The sequence below is a fragment of the Podarcis liolepis genome (genome assembly GCF_965112155.1).
Source record: "Podarcis liolepis genome assembly, chromosome: 9".
Lineage (NCBI taxonomy): Eukaryota > Metazoa > Chordata > Lepidosauria > Squamata > Lacertidae > Podarcis > Podarcis liolepis.
Genome location: NC_139564.1, coordinates 5929217 through 5952057, shown reverse-complemented (window position 1 = coordinate 5952057; position 22841 = coordinate 5929217). Strand labels below are relative to the sequence as shown.

The window sequence follows — 22841 nt, the reverse complement described above, 5'->3', positions numbered from 1 at the left end:
TGCTGACCTTTAAAGCCTCAGTCCAGTATATCTGAAGGAGCGCCTCCACCCCCATCATTCTACACGGACACTGAGGTCCAGTGCCGAGGGCCTTCCGGCGGTTCCCTCACTGCGAGAAGCCAAGTTACAGGGCCTTCTCGGTAGTGGCACCCACCCTGTGGAATGCCCTCCCACCAGATGTCAAAGAGAACAACTACTACCAGACTTTTAGAAGACATCTGAAGGCAGCCCTGTTTAGGGAAGCTTTTAATGTTTGATGCATTACTGTATTTTAATATTTTGTTGGAAGCCGCCCAGAGTGGCTGGGGAAGCTCAGCCAGATGGGTGGGGTATAAATAATAAATTATTATAATAATATTATTATTATAAGTGTCCTCGACGCCTACTTGAGTCCCCGAGGAGCTGGAATTCAGAAAGTGTATTGTCTCTGACCCTGGGGGACAGAACACAGCCATTGTGGCTCACAGCCTCAGATGTCCTCCATGGTTGTCCTCCAAGTTGGTAGCCATCACTACGCCCTGTGGGAGCCAATTCAACCGAACGGCATGCTATCGGTGGCTACTAGCCACAATGGCTTGCCTCCATCTCCACCGGGAGAGGCAGTAAACCTTGGAATCCCAAACTGCAGTTGGAGAGAGGGCTGTGGGCACACAGGTCTTGCTTGCAAGCTTTTCTTTCTGGTTGACCACTGTGGGGAAAGGATGCTGAGAGCTAGATGGGCCATGGGCCTGATCCTGCAGGGCTCTACTTGCATCCTTACGATTCTTGTTTCTGGGCCGGGGTAAGGGCCAGGGGCTGGCGCACCGCAACTCCCGCTCACCTCTTTCGCAGAGTTTCTGAGCTGCCGAATATTAAAAAAATACGTAAACGGTACTGTCAGGGGTTTAGGAGCAGAGGCACGGGCAAGGGAGGAAACAGAGAGCGAAGGGGAGGAGGCAGAAGAAAAGATGAGTGATGACGACGACCCGAGATCTCCTAGTCTTTCCAGTGAATCAGAGGATTCACAGAAAGGAGCACCAGTGGCCAGGGCAAGGGGGGAGTCTAGGGGGGCACCCCAGGAAGATAGAGCCAGAGGGGACTCAGGGGGGAGCAGCTGGAAATCGGGACCAGCGTCACCGCCAGGAAGCAGGGAAGAGGAAGGGAGCCAGGGGGGAAGCGCTGGCAGCTCACCACAGGAGGGAGGGCATGAGTCAGGAGTGGCCACACCTCCATCGGGGAGCGAAGAAACGGTTAAGAGGAAAGTGGAAGGTTGGGCGCGCGCGCCAAGTTCAAATGCAGAGGAAGGCGGCGCAGTAAGCAGCCCCGAAAGGGAACCAGGTCCTAAAGCCCGGCGCAAGGAGGCAGGAGGGTCCGGGTCAGCGTCAGAAGAATCCCGGAAGGAAGAAGCCCCGGGGGGTAGAGGGACCCAGAGGAGGACAGTCAGGCGGAAAAGGTGGAGCAAGGCTAGGATATTAAGTTGGTGCACACGGGGCGGAGACTCAGACGGAGCTTCGTCGATCTAGCTACTAGAAGTAGAGTTGCGCGCAGCAGCGTGAGAATGGAAACTGTAATTCAATAAAGACTTTTACTTAATGATCGCTGGCTAGCGTGATCCTCTGTGAGCTAGGATCTTCAAGCAGCTCTGACAGTAAGCTCCGTCTCACTCTTGTGGGCATCTACAGCCTCGAGGAGGGGAGAGAAACAGGTGCCTACTAGCGAGCTCACGAACGGCAGACGACATGACGGCTGAGCAGCAGATAGAGGAACTCAGAAACGCAGTGTCACAACTGAATGCCGAGGCTCTCGCATCCAGGAAGAGAGAGGAGGAGGCAGCTGCCGCCTGCAGGGATCTCCAGGTCAGGTTAGACGTGCTGACAAAGCAGACACCCCGGCAGGAGGGAATTGGGTTGGCGAGACGGACAGGCGGGCTGGTCTCTCACTTCGATGGGAACCTGCAACAGTATCCCAACTTTAGAGCCGACGTACTGTGCGCACTGCAACTGCTGCATAAAGACTTTAGAGATGAACAAGAGAGAGTGGGGTTCATCATGTCCCATTTGCATGGGGATGCGAAAGCATGGCTACGCAATTTATGGAGAGATAAGGATCCGGCGCTCCAGAATGCAGATGCCTTTATTAAAGCGATGGATGGGTGTTTTTTATCAAGTATTGACGTGGATCTTGCACGGAAGGAGGTGCATGGGCTGAGACAAGGGAGGGCCAGCGTCAGGCAGTATCATGCCCGCTTTTTCGCCTTGGTCAGTGCCCTGGAATGGGACAGAGATTCGGCTCCTGTAAGAGACCTCTTTTGGGAGGGGCTGCACAACTCGATTAAAGATGAGATCGCGAGGGGGGAGAGACCCCGAACCACCCAGGAGGTCGTTCAGAGGGCACTGGCAGTGGGGGTGAGGCTGGAAGGACGTCCGTGGAGCAGGGACGAAGGGCGTGGAGGGCGCGAACCAGCCGGGGGCCCCTCCTTCCTTCCCAGAGAAGCAGCGCGGGCGCAATCCACGCCTCCGCCAGGAGGAGGAGCCGAACCTATGGAGGTTGGAGGTGCAAGGGCTCAGTCAGCAACCAGAGCCCTAGCACCGGCAGCAGTGAAAGCGAAGCCTCCTAGAGGGAACAGGAAGTGTTACGTCTGTGAGGAGCCAGGGCATATGGCAAAAGAGTGTCCCCAGAGGCCCCACAAGCTCACTGCAGCCTCAGCAATGGTGACTGCAGCAACGCAGCAAGGAGGACCACAGCAGGGAAACGACGCAGTCTGGCTGGAGGAAGAGGCACTGGGGCCCAGCCAGACGTGTTAGTGACGCAGTCCCCAGAGATTTTACAGCCCGTGAACCCCCTCCCGCCCAAACCAGTAGTGAGGCTCACAGCATCTCTCCAGCTGCCCAATGGAATCACCATGGACGTGCCAATCACCATTGACTCAGGCAGCAATGCGGACTTTATAGGGCAGGACTTTGTCGACAGGCACGCTGTGCAGTTGCTGCCGGCCACACTGCCCCTGCAGGTTGTCACGGTGGATGGCAGGGAGCTGCTCGGGGGGCAAGTGGTGAAGCAGACGCCACCAATGGTGATGCGACTTGGGAATCACAGAGAAATCATCAGCTTCAACGTCACTCAACTATCTGACACGCCCATTGTATTGGGCATGAGTTGGCTGGACAAGCACAGCCCAACGATGGCTTGGTACCAGAGGCAGCTGACCTTCGGCTCTTCCTTTTGTGCTGAACACTGCATCGTGCCCAGGCAGGAAGGAGAGGAAGAGGAGTCACAGCTGCTGCTAGGCACGCTGCAAGCGATTCCCCACAAGTACGCTGAATTTTTGGAAGTTTTCTGCGAGAAGGAGGCAGACAGGCTACCCCCTCACAGACCATATGACTGCAAAATTGACCTGCTGCCGGGGGCGGCGCTGCCTAAAGGGAAACTGTATTCCATGTCAGAGGACGAACTGCAAGAACTCAAGGAGTTCATTGATCATAATTTGCAGCGCGGCTTCATCCGGGAGTCCAAGGCAGTGGGGGGCAGTCCCGTATTCTTTGTTAAGAAGCGGGACACGCCCCAAAAGAGACTCGTAGTGGATTACAGGATTTTGAACAGTGTGACTAGGCCATCGGACTTCCCCATGCCCCGAATTGACGACCTCCTCGCAAAGGTACGGAAGGGCAGAGTGTTCACCAAGTTGGACCTGCGGGGGGCGTACAACCTCATTCGCATGCGGGAGGGTGATGAGTGGAAGACAGCCATGTTCACGCCACTGGGGACCTACGAATATAGAGTTATGCCTTTTGGATTGCAAAATGGCTCCCACGTTTTTCAAGCATTTATGCATCACGTGTTGGCGGGACTTCTCTACAAGACGTGCGTCTGTTTCTTAGATGACATCCTGATCTTTTCGGAGTCGCAGCAGGAGCATGACAAACACGTCAAGGAAGTGCTGAGCAGGCTAAAGCAACATAGGCTCTACGCCAAGCTGGAGAAGTGCCAATTTGACGTGCCGGAGGTGGATTTTCTGGGCTACAAGCTGTCTGACAAGGGGCTCGCCATGGACAGCGCCAAGGTTCGAGCGGTGTTGGATTGGAAGAGCCCGCGCAACCGGAAGGAGGTCCAACGGTTTGTCGGCTTTGCGAACTTCTATCGCAAGTTTATCAAGGGCTTCGCGATGCAGACGGCGGCCATCACTGACACGCTTAGCTCCAAGAAAAAGAAGTTCATTTGGACAGAGCAGGCGGAGCAGTCCTTTCAGGCACTCAAGCGTCTCTTCGCGTCGGAAGAGCAGCTGCTTCATGTCAACCCCAGCAAGCCGATGAGGGTGGAGACAGACGCCTCGGACAGAGCCGTGGGGGCGGTCCTGCTGCAGAAAGACCCGCAGGGGGTGTGGCGACCGGGAGCGTTTTACTCCAGGAAGCTCAGCAAGTCCGAGCAGAACTACACCATATGGGACAGGGAGTTGCTGGCCATTCACGCAGCGTTCAAGGCGTGGAGGCACTTTCTGATCGGCGCCAAGCACACGGTGCAGGTTTGCACGGACCACAAGAATCTAGAGCACTGGCGCACGGCACAGTTCCTGAACCAGAGGCAGATACGTTGGGCTGAGTTCTTTGCGAACTTCGACTTCCGAATAGAGTATGTCCCGGGGGACACCAACATCATGGCAGACGCTCTCTCCCGTAAGCCACAGTATCTGGAGGACGCAACACCAGCGGCCGCCATGCACATCTTCGCACCAACAGTGTGGGCGTGCGCCGCGGCGACCGTGGACCTAGAGGCGGTGCGACGAGCGTTGCAGGGGGACTCCTTCGCACAAGCAAAGATGGCAGAGGTGCAAAGGGGCAAGGCAGCGGCCGACGGTTTCCAGCTAAGAGATGGATTGCTCATCCGTAAAGGGGCCATCTACGTGCCGGGAGACGAACTTCGAGCCAAGGTGCTGCAGCAGCTGCACGACGCGCCCACGGCCGGGCACTTTGGCAAGGAGAAGACGGTGGAATTAGTAGCCAGGGATTTCTGGTGGCCTGGAATGAGAGGGGAGGTCGCAGACTACGTGGCGAGGTGTGACACCTGCCAGAGGGCCAAACCAGTGCACAAACCGCCGGCCGGACTGTTGGAACCGCTGCAAACTCCGGTCGAACCTTGGGAAAGGGTGGCCCTGGACTTTGTCACGGATCTGCGCAGCTCAAGGGGCAAGACGGCAGTGCTGGTGGTGGTGGACCTGTTTTCCAAGATGGCGCATTTCATTCCGTGTGCTAAGGTGGCCACGGCGGAGCAAACCGCCAAACTGTTCATAGACCACGTGTTCAAGGTTCACGGTCTGCCACGGTCTATTCTGTCTGACCGGGGGCGGCAGTTCATCTCGAATTTCTGGCAGAAGCTGATGGGCTTCCTGAACGTCAAGATCAACCTGGCGTCGGCGAGACACCCGCAGACCAACGGGCAAGCGGAGTGGGTCAATGCCATCATGCAGCAGTACCTGAGATGTTATGCAAATCAACAGCCTGCGACGTGGGTGGATTACCTGCCGCTTGCCGAGTTCGCCTACAACAACACGAAGCACGTGTCCACGGGGGTCACGCCGTTCTTCGCCAACAACGGGAGGCACCCCAGAACCTTCCCGGGACTGGAAAGAATGGGGGAGGGGGAGCCGCAGACAGCAGATGCGTTCGCGTCGGAGCTGCAGGAAGTCCACGATCAGCTGAGGCGCCACCTGGAGCTGGCCAAGCACGCATACAAGGTACAAGCAGACAAGCACAGAAGGGTTGGAGAAGAGCTCCACGTGGGAGACTGGGTTTGGTTAGCAGCCCACGCAGTGCCGGCCAGGTCGTTGGCCAAGAAGAAATTAGGGCATAAACAACTGGGGCCCTACCAAGTCGAAGAGCAGGTCAACCCGGTAGCTTTCAGACTGGCACTTCCGGAGGGTTCCAGAATGCATCCGGTATTCCACAGATCGGTGCTCACTCCCTACAAGGCACCGCACAGGTTCCAGGAACCCGGAACGGCGCCGAGTCCGGCCAGAGACAGAACAGGGCACGCGGGAGTGGCACAGAAGGAGCGCATCAACGAAGTCACGGAGATTTTGGACTCCAGATGGGGGGAAGAGGGGGTAGAATACTTTCTCGCCAAGGAGGGCACCCCGGCCAGTGCGAACAGCTGGGTGCCGGGCTACGCCTTAGACGAACCTCTGCTCAAAGACGAGTTTCATGCCCTCTTCCCACATAGACCTATGCCAGCAGACTTTTTCGACGACTGGCTTTTCACGCCCACGCTTTCGGCCAGCACGTTCCGGGGGTTCGACTCGGACGAGGAACCGACACGAGACGTCCGTTCCCCGGAGGGGTCACCCTCGGGATCTGCCTCAGAACCCTCGTATTGGTGGGACGATAGGCCAGAGGAGCAGTTCCGCAGAAAGTGGCTGGAATGCTCAGGACAAGCAACGCCGCCAGGAGGAAGTGAGGGAGAGACGGACATGGACATTTTCGGGGACGACCCTGGTTTCGAGCACGGCGGCACAGAGATGGAAGCGGAGGTGACCGTCGTCGACGAGAGCAGGGAGGAAGACCCGGGAGAGTTCAGATGGAGGCCCGCCACGGGAAGCGACCGATATCCGACGTTCGTCCCTTTGCAACAGCAGCCCCCAGCGCCAGCACCGGAAGGAGGGGAGGGGGGAATGGGGGGCTTCGAGGGGGGGATGGATGTCAGGGGTTTAGGAGCAGAGGCACGGGCAAGGGAGGAAACAGAGAGCGAAGGGGAGGAGGCAGAAGAAAAGATGAGTGATGACGACGACCCGAGATCTCCTAGTCTTTCCAGTGAATCAGAGGATTCACAGAAAGGAGCACCAGTGGCCAGGGCAAGGGGGGAGTCTAGGGGGGCACCCCAGGAAGATAGAGCCAGAGGGGACTCAGGGGGGAGCAGCTGGAAATCGGGACCAGCGTCACCGCCAGGAAGCAGGGAAGAGGAAGGGAGCCAGGGGGGAAGCGCTGGCAGCTCACCACAGGAGGGAGGGCATGAGTCAGGAGTGGCCACACCTCCATCGGGGAGCGAAGAAACGGTTAAGAGGAAAGTGGAAGGTTGGGCGCGCGCGCCAAGTTCAAATGCAGAGGAAGGCGGCGCAGTAAGCAGCCCCGAAAGGGAACCAGGTCCTAAAGCCCGGCGCAAGGAGGCAGGAGGGTCCGGGTCAGCGTCAGAAGAATCCCGGAAGGAAGAAGCCCCGGGGGGTAGAGGGACCCAGAGGAGGACAGTCAGGCGGAAAAGGTGGAGCAAGGCTAGGATATTAAGTTGGTGCACACGGGGCGGAGACTCAGACGGAGCTTCGTCGATCTAGCTACTAGAAGTAGAGTTGCGTGCAGCAGCGTGAGAATGGAAACTGTAATTCAATAAAGACTTTTACTTAATGATCGCTGGCTAGCGTGATCCTCTGTGAGCTAGGATCTTCAAGCAGCTCTGACAGGTACGAAACAAAACGCAGCGAAAAACGGAAGAATGGTGTAAAAGCAGTACACATCACAACAGCAGAGGTGTAAAAATCCAGACTTTATTGGTCAGAGAGAGGAGGGTGTTCCAGACTACAGTCTCCCTGTGTCTCATCCCATAACAGGAGCCAATTCTTAGGGGCCGAGGTCCCTGCCGCTCTCAATAAAACATTTGAGGGGGCCAGCCCCCCAGAGTTGATGGGCATTGCCATTCAAACAGTGGGTGGGTGCCACATCTGGTGACTGATTATATGGGGCGGGGCTTACCTGGCCCCCCTCCAATGTTTTATTCAAGCTGGCACACCTTCTTGGCGAACTGCAGCAACCCCTGGTGCTGGGAAGCTGGGAGAGCAATGGAGACCTACTGTGACCACTAGACGCTACTGCCTGCCATCCCCCTCTCGTCCTGTCCCCTTCCTGACCTGTTAGCCTGCTCACCCACTTGCCTACCTGTTAGGGACCGGTTGGATGAGGAAGAATGGGGGGAGCCGCCCACCCAAGTGCCCCCGGGGAAGGGCACAATAGGTGACAACTTAGATCCTGGATTCCAGTGATGGGATACTGGCCACACCTCATCCCAGATCCACTTTGGGTGGATTTCTTACCATTGCCCTGCACACTGACCCTCATGTAGACCTACCGCAGTCCAGTACAGGATCTAACTAGGTCAGGCCCCTGAGCTCAGCTGCCCACAGTCAAGGGCTAATAATATTGCCTTCTGGTCCTTAAGCAAAGGTAAAGGGACGCCTCACCATTAGGTCCAATCATGGCCGACTCTGGGGTTGCGGCGCTCATCTCGCTCTATAGGCCAAGGGAGCCGGCGTTTGTCCACAGACAGCTTCCAGGTCATGTGACCAGCATGACTAAGCAGCTTCTGGTGAACCAGAGCAGTGCACGGAAACGCCGTTTACCTTCCCGCTGGAGTGGTACCTATTTATCTACTTGCACTTTGTGCTTTCGAACTGCTAGGTTGGCAGGAGCAGGGACCGAGCAACGGGAGCTCACCCTGTCATGGGGATTCGAACCACCGACCTTCTGATCGGCAAGTCCTAGGCTCTGTGGTTTAACCCACAGCACCACCCGCGTCCCTCCTTCTGGCCCTTACATGGGTGCAATTTTATAAAACAGAGCGACGCTGAAATCGCCCTCCAGCCTGCCAAGGTCATCAAAACAACTGGGAGAGAGCCATTGGGAGCCCCAACCATTGCTATTTGTCTCTCCCCCCACCCCGAGGTCTGATACTGGCTAAGCACCTGAGCAGCCTTACCTGAATTATCTGCCTGCCATCTCCTCCCCCATTTCATCTTAGGAACATAGGAATCTGCTGCTGTAGATGTTCTGTGAGATTCTCCTCTTTGCTCATCCCAGGGCTTAATGGCAGCACCTGAAGGAGATTCCAGGACGCCAGCTGTGTACACCTGACTCCTTGCAAAGGGGGCATCAGCGAAGGGGCAGTTTGGGTGGGCAGCAAGCTAGCAAAGTGCGGCAACTCTCACACTGAGACAGCAGGGAGTAGCACAACAGCAAACCGGACGTAATTACGATTGCTGCATGTAGAGCGAAACCACAGCTACCAACGCCTCTATTGCTCCCTTTCCAACACACACATACACGCACACACGCACACCAATAGCATCCTGCAGCAAGGATGTTAAGTGCACTGGCGTTCGGAAAACCACAACAGCTACACACAAACACAGAGAGCCACAAAACAACATGTCTAGTCCCCAGTGCCGTGAGATACGTGCTGTTGGATTGGGCCAGTCGCCAGCTGTTTTTGGACTACAATTTCCATCTTCCCTGACCACTAGGGCAGATGGGAGTTGTAGTCCAAAAACAGCTGGAGACCCGAGTTTGGGAAATGCTGGACTAGAACACCTTCGGGGGTCCCTTCCAACTCGCCAATTCTATGATCCTATGAATGGTGTTCCAATATCAGGTGCTAAATGTCAGGGAGGCTGGTAGTTAATCTAAGGAGAGCCTTGGCTGCTGGAGGAGGCCACAGACTCATCTGGTCTCTTATCCCCTTCTCACAGTAGTTAAACAGGTGTCTACAAGCAGGTGATGAAACTGGAGGAGCGAGAGGAGAGACATGTTTCACCAAACAGGTCGAGATCCACAGATGTGATGGCCTGCAGCTCCTCGCTGCTGCCATTTGAAAACCAGGGAAGTCGAAGGCTTAACCGTATAGCTGTATGCATATGCATGAAGTGGGGAGAGACAATGTGTATCTGTGTGTGTGTGTGTGTGTGTGTAAGACATTTCTTCAAGGTAGCATGCAGTCACAGGTTCCATGTGACCAACTCATGCACCTTTCCATACCAGGGCATGTCATTTTAGGGGGTGAAACTTAATTTTTGCCAATTTCTTCAACGGAGGGTGGGTCTCTAAATCTGCTGTTATTTTTGTGACTGGAAAACATTTAGCTCGGCAAGTCTGTGCTTCATGAAGAAGCACATATACTGCTTTCGGAAAAGCAAAGACTTTCACCTTCTGTAAACACGTAATGCTAAATAAATAACAGCAACAAGAAATGACTGCAAGTACATTTTTAATGATTTCTATGCAATTTTATGCACACTTTACTTACCAAACAAAACTTAATTGTATTAATTTAACTGAAATATCTTTCGAATTCCCAAGTCAGGTTAATATCTTTCTTTCTTTTTTTAGCATCCCTAGTTTTTGGAATTTGAAAGGTGAAAAATTCAAGATGCCTTATTCCCATATACCTGAACCCATCCTCTTTCACCAAGTTGTGCCACATTCAAAAGAAACAATGGCCACCGTGGAATTGACAAGTTTACTCACCTAGCAGGGAGAGATTGCTATTATAACCCCCATGCAAATTCACTGACCAACCATGGGGAGGGGGGGTGCAGATTCTGACCAGGGAAATGTCAATCAGCAAAAGGGACGAATCGGGTTGACTGCGGGGGCAGTGAGGAAGAAAAGGAATTAGCTTAGGATGCAGTGCTCTCGTGGGTTGGCCTCGAGGTCATCCTGTCCTTATCCCTCCCTCGCACAAGACAGAACAGTGATTTTATTTACTTGAATGAGCTGGCTCAGGTCTAAATCTCCGGCTGCGACACAGCACCTCCTAGGTTCCCAAACGATCCCCGCTCATTCACAGGCCTGGTTATAGGTGCTAAAAAAATGGAATGGAAGAAGATAAAACAGATTAAAACAAGGCCCGGAAAGTCTTGAAAACAATACAATTTTCAGTCTGCCCCTCTTACCCTGACACGTGTTTGCTTCAGAAGCGTCACCCAAGAAGCGCCTCTGGAGAAACGGGAACCACAAAAGCCACCTCAGATATTGCATACAAGCAAAAAAATTGGCATTTGCCCAGGTAACCCTTCACCACCTGAACACAGGATGTGTCTGTTCACTTCCACACTCGTAAATGACTGGTTCACTGAAACAAAATTAAAAAATTCCTTCCAGTGACACGTTAGAGACCAACTAAGTTTGTTCTGGGTATGAGCTTTCGTGTGCATGCACACTTCTTCAGATGCACTGAAACAGAAGTCACCAGACCCTTATATATAGGGAGAGGGTGGGGAGGGGTATTACTTAGAAGGGTGGTGGGAATTAATGATTGGCTGATAGGTGTGGTAAACCTGTTGATGACTGTTAACAACTGCAATTGGTCTTACAGGGAAAAGCAAGGGGTGAGATGGCCACAAATAGCTTTATCGTGTATAATGAGATAAGAATCCAATGTCTCTATTCAGACCAGGTCTCTCCATGGTTTTAAGTTTGGTAAAGGTAAAGGGACCCCTGACCATTAAGTCCAGTCGTGGCCGACTCTGGGGTTGTGGCACTCATCTCGCTTTACTGGCCAAGGGAGCCGGCGTACAGCTTCCGGGTCATGTGGCCAGCATGACTAAGCCGCTTCTGGCAAACCAGAGCAGCGCACGGAAACGCCGTTTACCTTCCTGCCGGAGCAGTACCTATTTATCTACTTGCACTTGGACGTGCTTTCGAACTGCTAGGTTGGCAGGAGCCGGGACCGAACAACGGGAGCTCACTCCGTCGCGGGGTTTCGAACCACCGACCTGATTGGCAAGTCCTAGGCTCTGTGGTTTAACCAACAGCACCACTCGTGTCCCTTTAAGTTTGGTCATAAGTTGCAATTCAGCAACTTCTCTTTCCAGCCTATTTCTGAAATTCTTTTGTAACACGACAGCGACTTTGAGATCTTGTATAGGATGTCCTGGGAGATTGAAGTGTTCTCCTACTGGTTTCTCTGTCCTGTGATTCCTGGTGTCAGATTTCACTGAAGTCCATAATTCATTGGCTCTGAATACAAATCTCACTTCTCCATAATGTTACTTTCAATACAAGGTGAGCATTAAGAATCCTGAGTTTTATGCCCTGACTTGGATTTAATCTGAGCCGCAGAAGAACTCCTCCTTATTCCCAACCACCCACTGACCTGACTGTTGTCAATGTCCTAAGTGCTGGGAGCCCTGGGAGGTACCTGGTATCAGTATGGCTACCATTGCCCGGGGTAAATTACATTTCCCCGGGCTCCTGAAATGTAACTATAAATGGAATTCCAGGCACCAAGGATGGTGGGAGAAAGGAAGAAAAGAGGAGAGTTGAGAATGACCCTCTTCTTCAGTTACTGAGCAGTAGCCACCATCTCCCTGTTAAGGAGCTGGAGGTCAGTCAACAGTTAGGAATCTATTGAGAATTTGGGGTTGGGAGGAGAGACGTTCTCTGTGAGAACGAAACACTTTTGTTTGGGACAGGCAATTACCGTCTAAGCCGAGCCTGGGAGTTCACCCATCAGTACTCATGGTGTAAGGACAAAATGGCACCCCCTCCGTAGAATTACCAAACTGCACCCGTTTTTACTACCCCACACTGACACTCCAATGGCATAAACTGCCAGCACCTTCGTGGGCAGTGGCTTCATCTAGGAGCCAAACGGCAAACGCAGACATTGTCAAAAAGTGCCCAATTCAACAACTCAAAACAGGCTTAAATTTTATTTAAATTAAGACCAACTTTCCAGCCCTTAGGGCTGTAAAGATACACCAGAAAGTGTGTGTGTGTGTGTGTGTGTGTGTGTGTGTGTGTGTGTGTATGTGTATTGCATCTTCAAAAGGAGATTCCACACACACCCGTCACACAGAAGAAAAAATCCCTCATTTAGAATGGTCATCTGCAGTTTCTTTTTTTAATCATTTTTAAAATACTTTTTAATTGAATTTTCACTTTAAACAAACAACAATAAACTTCAACATCCATTTGTACAACTCCTTTCCCCCCGCACTGCCGAGCAATGACTTCCCTCTCCCCCTCCTGCCAACAGTTTTCTATTTCCAATCTACATCTCACAGTTTCCTCTTTATTCAAGTCCATGTCATAAGATTTATTTTCATCCTGCTAGTATCTTCAAACTTCTACAGTTATTATTTAGATAATCAGTAAATTTACTCCAATCTCTTTGGAATTTTGATTCATCCCGGTTTCGAATCCGTCATCTGCAGTTTCTTATAGGTATATAGGGTGGGTGTTGTTTTCTTTTTTAAAAAAAATAAATGCACCCTTTTAGTCATTCAAAACGCTTTTATCGAATTGGCAGAAATGACTGGCAGAATCCGAGACCAGTGAGAAGAGATGGTGAAAGAAGACTGGAAGAAATTTAAAGACTATTTACAGAAATATTGTAAAATTAATGAATGCTAGAAGGATGTTGGATAGAAACTAAGGGGTTTCCAGCTGTAATGCTTTAGGAGATACAAAAAAAAGGTTTACAAATGGGTTAAAGCTTAATGGTAAGGATTTGCTGAACTAACAAATTGAAGTGGAATACAAAGAAGGGAGGTATGAGGAGGTCTGGGGAAATAAGTGTAAGGAAGATATGTTATGGAAAACTATTTGTTTTTTAATTGTTTTTATGTTGTATTTTGTTTCTTTTTATTTTTCATTTTCATTGTTATATTTTAAAAAACTTTAATAAATATCTTAAAAAACCCAAAACAAAACGCTTTTATCGATTAATGTAAGCCAGACATATTCAAGAGACTGCAATCTACTCCCACTATAAAAAAACCTAGCCGTAATCTTCCCATTGGATTGACCAGAGTTGTTGAGCATTTGTGGGGAGGGATGAGACAAAGTTGTTGAGTTTCTTGTTTTTTTGGGGGGGGGCGGCGGGGGCGGGTTCCCACGATCAACCAGGATCAACCGGAGACATCCTGTGTGATCCACCAGTAGATCACGATCAACCTGTTGGACAGCCCTGGTCTAATCAGTTTCATTTTTGTCACCCTTATAATAATCAGGACATGTCTGATTGTCAACACTCCCCACCCAAAAGAGAACTTACCACCGTACATGAAGATTCCCTTATGGTCAGTTCTGACCCACCGGACCCACAGACTTTGAAAAATATGGTCCTAACGGACCCATAATGCGCTCCTTGCACCCGCAAGAGAAGAGACCATAAAGCAAGGGAGTGACGACGCAGGCAAGGACTTTCTCGGATCAAGGCCAGAGCGCGCCTTAAATTGTGCCTTCCCTGCCTGGCAGAGCTCTCAGTGTGGCAAAGACCAGCTATAAATCTGTTCGCTGCCCGTTGATGGCCGGTGCAAGGTTTGTTCAGCCCTTGTAATAAAGAAAAACAGACAACCTCCAGAAGCTGCTCTCCTTCTGCCGCCGTAACAGATCCTGAGTTATGTTCTTCGGGAAGCAAAATCCTGCTCTGTTCCAACTCAAGCAGCCTTCGGTTACAGAAAAGACCCCACTCTTTCGCCGCCAGCCCCCAGAACGCCCTCAGAGGGGGCACACAGAGAAGGGGCTCAGATACTGATCTCAGGGTCTGAGCGGGTTCGTATGTATTTATTAAAGTATTTATGTTTCGCTGTTCCATGTAAAATACAGTGGTACCTTGGTTCTCAAACGGCTTAGTTGTCAAACAAATCGGCTCCCAAATACCACAAAAGTGAGTGTTCGACACGGCTTCCAATTGAGTGCAGGAAGCTCCTGCAGCCAATTAGAAGCCGTGTCTTGGTTTTCGAACGGTTTCGGGAGTCGAACGGACTTCTGGAATGGATTAAGTTCAAGAACCGAGGTACCACTGCCTACAATATATGCACATATAAAGTATTTAAACATAAAGCACCACAAATACAAATTAAATAGCAAGGCAGCCTACAATGTATAGACATAAAGGTAAAGGTAAAAGGACCCTTGACCGTTAGGTCCAGTCGCGGACAACTCTGGGGTTGTGGCGCTCATCTCGCTTTACTGGCGGAGGGAGCCGGCGTACAGCTTCCGGGTCATGTGGCCAGCATGCCTAAGCCGCTTCTGGTGAACCAGAGCAGTGCACGGAAACGCCGTCTACCTTCCCGCCGGAGTGGTACCTATTTATCTACTTGCGCTTTGACGTGCTTTCGAACTGCTAGGTTGGCAGGAGCAGGGACCGAGCAACGGGAGCTCACCCCATTGTGGGGATTCGAACTGCCAACCTCCTGATTGGCAAGTCCTAGGCTCTGTGGTTTAACCCACAGCGCCACCCACGTCTCTAGGCATATACAATGTTTAAACACCACAAATTAATCATTGAAACGACCAGCTGATCAAGAAAATGTAAGCAGCTGCCAAGACTCCTTAGCATCAAATATGCTTTTGTGTGAAGAAGTAGCTCCTTTTGCCTCTCCCGAATTTCCCAGTCTTCAGCTTCACTGGATATCTCCTGATATTTGTTAGAGACCTCTACTCACTTTTCCCCTAAACCAGGGGTCTGCAACCTTTAAGACAAAAAGAGCCACTTGGACCCGTTTCTGAAGAAAAAAAAACTGGGAGCCGCAAAACTCGTCATTATAAAAATAACTTTTTTGTCACTTTTTTATTATTTCTTTGTTTGACCCCTCAGAATTACTCCTCCTCATAGAAATAAACGTTAAATTAACAAGTTACCTCTTTTTGTGTGTGTGTGTTCTTCACTCCCCTTCAAAACAGTGACCAGCGTACATGCCCCCTTTCAATGCAGTGACCAGCGTACATGCCCCTTGCAATGTAGCGGGCGGGTGGGCGGGAAGGTGACGTTAGGACGGTGCGTGACTAATGCATGCACCGCCCCCATGCGACATCACAGCCAGTACAGTGCCCACCACAGTGGGGAGTGTCGGGGCGCACAATGCGCCTCCTCCCCTCGCTAGTATCCACCCCGGAGCCGCGGCAAAGGTGTAAAAGAGCCACATGCGGCTCCGGAGCCACGGGTTGCAGACCCCTGCCCTAAACTAAAAAGCTCCAAATGCTGCAATATTCCTTCACAGGAGAGTTGATCCATCTCCTTCATGGGTTTGGATTGTCCCTTTCTCAACCTTTTCCAGCTCTGCAATATCTTTCTCAAGGCGAGGTGACAAGGACTGCACACAGAATTCCAAATGCAGCCGCACCATCAATCTGTTCGACAGCATCGTAATATTGGAAAGGCTGTTTTCATTCCCTTTCCTAGTGATCCACACGCAGCACGCCATTCTTTTTCACAGCCGTCAAATACAGGGTCAACACCTTTACTGAGCCATCCTTTATGACCCAAAGGTCTTGTTCCAGTTCAGTCACTGCCAGTTCAGGCCCCATGAGTGTAATGTAGAAATTTTGGGGGGTTTTTTTGCCCAGATGTGTGTCATTTTAGACCTGCTAAAACGATCGCATCGCATCACATTCATCCAGTGCTTTACCAACTGCACTGGCTCCCGGTGGAGTACAGGGTCAGGTTTAAGGTGCTGGTTTTGACTTCTAAAGCCCTACGCGGCCTAGGACCCTTGTACATACGGGACCGCCTCTCCTGGTATGCCCCGCGGAGGACCTTAAGGTCCACAAATAACATTTTGGATGTCCCAAGTTGCAAGGTGGTTAGATTGGTCTCAACTAGGGCCAGGGCCTTTTCAGTACTGGCCCCGACTTGGTGGAACGCTCTGTCACAAGAGACTAGGGCCCTGCGGGGGTTGACATCTTTCTGTAGGGCCTGCAAGACAGAGCTGTTCTGCCTGGCCTTTGGTTTGGACTCAGTCTGATCCTTATGTTTTCCTCCCCTTATGGTTTTGATCTATGAACTACTATTAAAATGAGGCTGCATTTTAAATTGTATTTTAACCCGTATTTTAAATTGTTTCCCCCCCCCTTTCCGGGCAGAAATTGCTGGATACATGGCAGCCCATGTTGGTAGTATAGATTTCTGAAATATGGCAACTCTCCTGATTCCGTCCTGTCTGTTAGGATATTTCCGTTCCACCTTAAAGGGAGCAGGCTTTGGGAGTCACTGAGTCTGCGCATGTCCTATTCACAGGATGTTTATGTTCTGATATTCCTTTCGATTTCAGATGGTCAGAGACGCTGACTGAGAATGGACGTGTTTTCTTTTGTTCTGTTCATGTTCTAAATAAAGTCTGTAAATATGCTCTTCTGCTCTTCTGCGGTGCAAGCTTTTGACTGTGCTTTCTGCTGAAAGAGGGTGCACCAGCCTAGGAATGTGGCTAGGAATTTCCAAAGGCTTTGTGCCCCTAACTGTTGGATCTGCGTGACTACGGGAGGCCGATGGACGTCCAGAACTCCGGCTTGGGGGCTCAGATGGACGTTATCTCCCTGGCAGTTTCCCAACACTGTCTTCCTCCATGCAGCTTGGCTAAGGAGGCAAACTTTTTGAGAACCCGTAAAGGAAAATAAAATGCTTGGCACCCACTGAGGCTCTGAACAAAGTCTGTTTCATTAGCTAACAATAGTCTGGCATGCCCGGCGGGCACTGGGAGTTGGATTGTCAGATTCTACTTATGATAAAGCCATGCTCCTGAAAGAGACGGGCAAAGGGGGGCGATTATGGGTCGTTTAAAAGAAGGGGACTCACCTACAGACTGAGACAGGGCAAGGGAAAAGGCTCCCATTTCTTTCTAGGAAACAGGCAAATATATCAGTTTCGGGTTCTTCCCATTTCCCATTCTTCCCATCTTGAATTCAGGTCTCCATATTTCCTCAGCAAATTGTGAATTCTTTCCTCAAGAAAATGCACCTTGCTGCTACAACAGCAGCAAGAATACTCATCGCAAAGTATTGGAAGACACAAGATTTACCCACTCTGGAAGAATGGCAGATGAAAGTGATAGAGCAGTGTTTCCCAAACTTTTTTGGGCAACGGCACACCTGTTTACTGAAAAAAAATCTCGCGGCACACCATCATTAAAGCCCCGCCCCGTGACGTCAGCGCGCAGCGTCACGCCGGGAGGGACGCACGAAAGTGAAAGTTTTTTCCCTCCCCCCTCAGTCCCTCGCTCGGAATTCAGCTCGTTTGGGGCATCGCTCCGGCTGCTCCCTCTCCCGCCGCGCAGGAGCGATGCCTCTCTCTGGCTCTCCCTCCGCGCAGGCTGAGGGAGGGAGGGAGGTGCGCGTGTGACCTGTCTCTGCTGGGAGACCAAACCCAGCGAGGCAGAGTCGCGCGGAGGCGCCCAGGCAGCGCTGCCGGCTGCGAGGAGGAGCGCCAGGCAGCAGCAGGAGGCGCGGCCTCTCCTCGCCGCCGCCGCCCCGCCTCTCGCCGCCCGACTCGCCCGCCTCCCTCCAGGCATCTCGCGGCACACCAGCCGATGTCTCACGGCACACTCGTGTGCCGCGGAACACTGGTTGGGAAACACTGTGATAGAGTACATGGAATTGGCAGAAATGACTGGTAGAATCCGAGACCAGGGAGAAGAGTCGGTGGAAGAAGATTGGAAGAAATTTAAAGACTACTTACAGAAGTATTGCAAAATTAATGAATGTTAGAATGATGTTTGATTGAAGTTAAGCGGTTTCTAGCTGTAATGATATAAAAGAATATGGAAAAAATGGATTTCTAAATAGGTAAAAATTTAATGTTATAATATATTAAGATCAAAGATCAGGATAATAAGGAGGGAAAGAAATTGCTGAATTAATTAATTGAATTGGAACACAAAAAAGGGAGGTATGAGGAGGTCAGGGAAACAAGGATATGAATGTAAGATATGGAAAGATTGTTTTTTTATTTTTATTTTTTTCCTTTTTTCTGTAAGTGTACTTATTTTTTTATTCTGTACTTTTCTTGTATTTTTATTTTTGTCTTTTACTTTTGTATTTCTTGTTTTTATGTAATTCCTTTTTCTGAAACTTTAATAAATATTTTATATATATAAAAAGAAAATACACCTAGTGCATTTAGTGCAAATTTCTCCTAATAAGCAAATCTCTGCATTCAGTTTTGATTAAGATACATACTTCTGCAAAAAAATTGCCCCATTATAATGCATTTCTATATGTTATTTTTTCACTAATACCTGCATTTTAATACACACTTTATCCTTATATATGCATTTCTGTACATAGCATTTGGAGAACTGCATTGTGAAATTCAGAGGCATGCAAATTTTGAAGAATAGGTTCATGCATTGGTATGGGAAGCTCAAATTCATTAAAATTCAACAAAGCCAATTTTCTCCCTCATCCCTATTCCCCCCCCCCCCATTGACATTACTATCATGGGAAATTCTGTGCTAATGAACTTAAAATTTCACGAGTGGAAACTTCTATTCTCACTATTGCAACGAAACTAGAAGGTCCCCAATTCACTCCTAGCGCTGTCACCACTATTTTCTTACCACTGGAAGACCCACCCTGACTTTTGAAGAATGCTATATGAACAGCGGGTGGGACGCAGGTGGCACTGTGGGTTAAACCACAGAGCCTAGGGCTCACTGATCAGAAGGTCGGCGGTTCGAATCCCCGCAATGACGGGGTGAGCTCCCGTTGCTCGGTCCCTGCTCCTGCCAACCTAGAAGTTCGAAAGCACGTCAAAGTGCAAGTAGATAAATAGGTACCACTCAGGCGGGAAGGTAAACCGTGTTTCCGTGCGCTGCTCTGGTTCGCCAGAAGCAGCATAGTCATGCTGGCCACATGACCCGGAAGCTGTATGCCGGCTCCCTCGGCCAATAAAGCAAGATGAGCGCTGCAACCCCAGAGTCGGCCATGACTGGACCTAATGGTCAGGGGTCCCTTTACCTTTATATGAACAGAAGAACCATCATATATGCTTTGTAATTCTTCCCTTGCATCATGAGGACCAGCACCTTGCTTGTTTTTTTAAAAAAAGAAAAAATATCTTAAAGAACCATGAAGATTATTTGGATCCTGCAGCACAATACTAAAGGCTGAGTTAAAAGATAACATTTCAGGCTCCCGGGACAGAGACTGGAAGCCCTGCTTCTGCATCATTTGTGCAAGAGAGACAGAACTTTCCCATCTTTATTACCGCCCCGTTCTGGTATGTGTTTGTTATGTTTGGCTGAACATGAGCAGGATTTAGTCTACAAAACTTGACTAAGCCAACAGTCAATATTTAACCAGCCCCTCCCTCACGGCTCCAAAAGGGTTTTGGTTTCCTCAGCTGAAACCATGCATTAAGAGAGATTTCGTGCAACTACAAAAGGGGAGACAAAAGAGAACTTCTCCATCATCCATCATCGACACTGATTGAGTTTTGTATTTCCGGGGAGCTGAATCCGAGGTCTTTGTTTAGCCTAATTCCTTTTTCTCCCCATGTTCAAGCGAGGCTGAACAGAATCTCTTTGTTTGGGTTGGACTGTGGTAAACGGAGACGTCCTTTGCAAATCAAAAAAAAGAGGTCTACGTACACTCATTGAACTGGTTAATGCTGTAATAAAAGGGATATCCTTGCCCCTGAAGAAATTCTCAAGCTAAGACTGAACTTTCAGGGTGGGGTGCCACAAAACAAAGGGACTCCCTTTTGGCCTCTCTCCCCCATCTGGTTTCAACTCTCATTTCTGTCCCAGGTCACAGCCTTCAACAAGCCCATCCTTCAACTTCCCCTCGATTGGGATGTACTTCCGTTTAGGGCAGTTTCCCCCAAACTTTCTGGGGCGGATAAGGTGAGAGCTAGTTGTTGTTGTTGTTTAGTCGTGTCCGACTCTTCGTGACCCCCTGGACCAGAGCACGCCAGGCACTCCTGTCTTCCACTGCCTCCCGCAGTTTGGTCAAACTCATGCTGGTAGCTTCGAGAACACTGTCCCACCATCTCGTCCTCTGTCGTCCCCTTCTCCTTGTGCCCTCCATCTTTCCCTGCATCAGGGTCTTTTCCAGGGAGTCTTCTCTTCTCAGGAGGTGGCCAAAGTCTTGGAGCCTCAGCTTCAGGATCTGTCCTTCCAGTGAGCACTCAGGGCTGATTTCCTTCAGAATGGAGAGGTGTGATCTTCTTGCAGTCCATGGGACTCTCAAGAGTCTCCTCCAGCACCAGAATTCAAAAGCATCCATTCTTCGGTGATCAGCCTTCTTTATGGTCCAGCTTTCACTTCCATACATCACTATTGGGAAACCATAGCTTTTATGGTCCGTATACCTTTGTTGGCAAGGTGATGTCTCTACTTTTTAAGATGCTGTCTAGGTTTGTCATTGCTAGTAGGGCTCACCAATGTCTGTGTGAAGCAAGGGTTCAGATCTACCCTTGAAAGAGGACTCTGCATTATAATCATCATCATCATCATCTCTTTCAGGTTTTGTTTTCATTTAGATTAGTCTGGGTTTTCTTACTGTATTGCATTATGAAAAAGCTTTAATGAAATCTCATGGAACGGGGGGAGAAGGTCATGCGAGCCAGCCCTCAATTGGCTAAAGCTGCCAACTATTTGAAAATAGAATTCCATTGAGATAAGAACACGAAATAAGCCCATTTTGGGCCTGGTAGGTTAATCATTAGTGTTGTGCTAGCGAGCAGCCGGGTGAGAAATCCCTGGGCATCTTTCCAGTCCTAAAACACACCAGGAGGACTTAATCAGTGCTATTCTAGGGAGAAACCTGTAGTTACCAACAGCAAAGGAGCCCAGTGTGTTCTTGTTTACCCTTCATTCATGGCCACTGGAAGCGTAGACGTTTGAGAATGTGGACATTTTGGGGGAAGCTTCCGTTCTCAGGCACGGGAGGGTCACAAGAGCGGATAAGTCTGTCGCCACGAAGACTGAGCTCTGCCTCCAGCGTCAGAGACAGTGTAAAGAAGATATCGTTCCACATGCTGCCCTGCTGCATTCATCACACGCACCGCTGTTTCTGTTCTGCTGCAGTTACGCTTCCACCAGAAACCACGCTATTCGCCTTGCATTCCACAGTGGCGAAATCACATTCACTGATATAGTTTGCTGTCACGGACTGGTTGGACGCAGAGGAACGGTGGGAGGAACCAGCTGGGGGACCCCCAAGGGAAAGAGGCTGAGAGCCAGGGGACTGGTGGAGAGAGAACGATGAGTGGCCAGAGGGAGATGGCTGGGAATTTTATATATATATATATATCTGGGCGGCTTCCAACAGAATACTAAAATACAATAATCTACTAAACATTAAAAGCTTCCCTAAACAGGGCTGCCTTCAGATGTCTTCTAAAAGTTTGGTAGCTATTTTTCTCATTGACATCTGGTGGGAGGGCGTTCCACAGAGCGGGTGCCACTACCGAGGAGGCCCTCTGCCTGGTGTCAAAGCTGAAGAGGTAACAGGGTTTAGTTAGCGGGGAGAGTTTGTGCATGAGAGAGGTGCAGAATCAGAGGCAGAAGCTGAAGCCAGAGAGAGGGGAGACTGAGAGGAAGAGATGAGTCTGGCTAGTGGAGAGTCATGGATGTCTCCCTATGACAACAAGCTCCCCACAACAAGCTCCCCTACTGCTGTCTCCTAAAACCAGGAGAGGCATGAAAAGGGCGGAGGAGAGGTTGGCTTCACAAAGGCACAGTCTCTGATTGCGTGTAAAAAAAACCCCAGAGAGGGGGCTTAGACAGCTGTGGGGAGATGGGGACCTTTAGTCTCGGCAACTGATTTCAGAGATGGAAAGAAGATAAAGTCCCGACCAGAGATGAATGGCTGAATAAGACTATGCTGAAATGGCAAAATTGACCGGGTAAATCAGAAACCAGGAAGAGAAGAACTTTAAGAAGGAATGGATAAAATATAATGTATTATGTAATAATAATAATAATTTATACCCTGCCCATATGGCTGGGTTTCCCCAGCCACTCTGGGCGGCTTTCAACAGAATATTAAAATACAATAGTCTATTAAACATTAAAAGCTTCCCTAAACAGGGAAGAGAACATTGTAAACAACTAAAAACTTTGGCAGGATTTGAACAATGCTTGTAACGTGCAAAAAACTATGGTAAAAATTGATTATTTTTTTAAAATTGAGAAACTAAGAGAGGGAGTTTGCGAGGGGAAAGATTGATAATGGTAACCCTGGAAGAGCGGAGGGGAGTTGAAGGATTAAGGGATGATTTTGATGTTTAATGTTTGAAATTAAATCAGCAATGTCAAACTCAATAAAAATATATTTAAAAAAACATCGCAAAATCCATTTTGGAAAGGCAGCAGCTGAGGCAAA

General features: G+C 49.9%; 1 protein-coding gene across 6 annotated transcripts in view; it reads right to left on the bottom strand.

Moving 5' to 3' along the window:
* The window catches only part of LZTS3 (leucine zipper tumor suppressor family member 3), a 92514-nt gene that overhangs the window by 18056 nt on the left and 51617 nt on the right, over positions 1 to 22841 (bottom strand). For 4 of the 6 annotated variants that reach the window (XM_083458746.1, XM_083458743.1, XM_083458744.1 and 1 more), the window contains exon 2: positions 10494 to 10590. The exons of the other annotated variants lie outside the window; for them this stretch is intronic. The gene's annotated coding sequence lies outside the window, so the exon portion shown is untranslated. The remainder of the gene's footprint in view (positions 1 to 10493; positions 10591 to 22841) is intronic. 6 annotated transcript variants of the gene reach the window in all.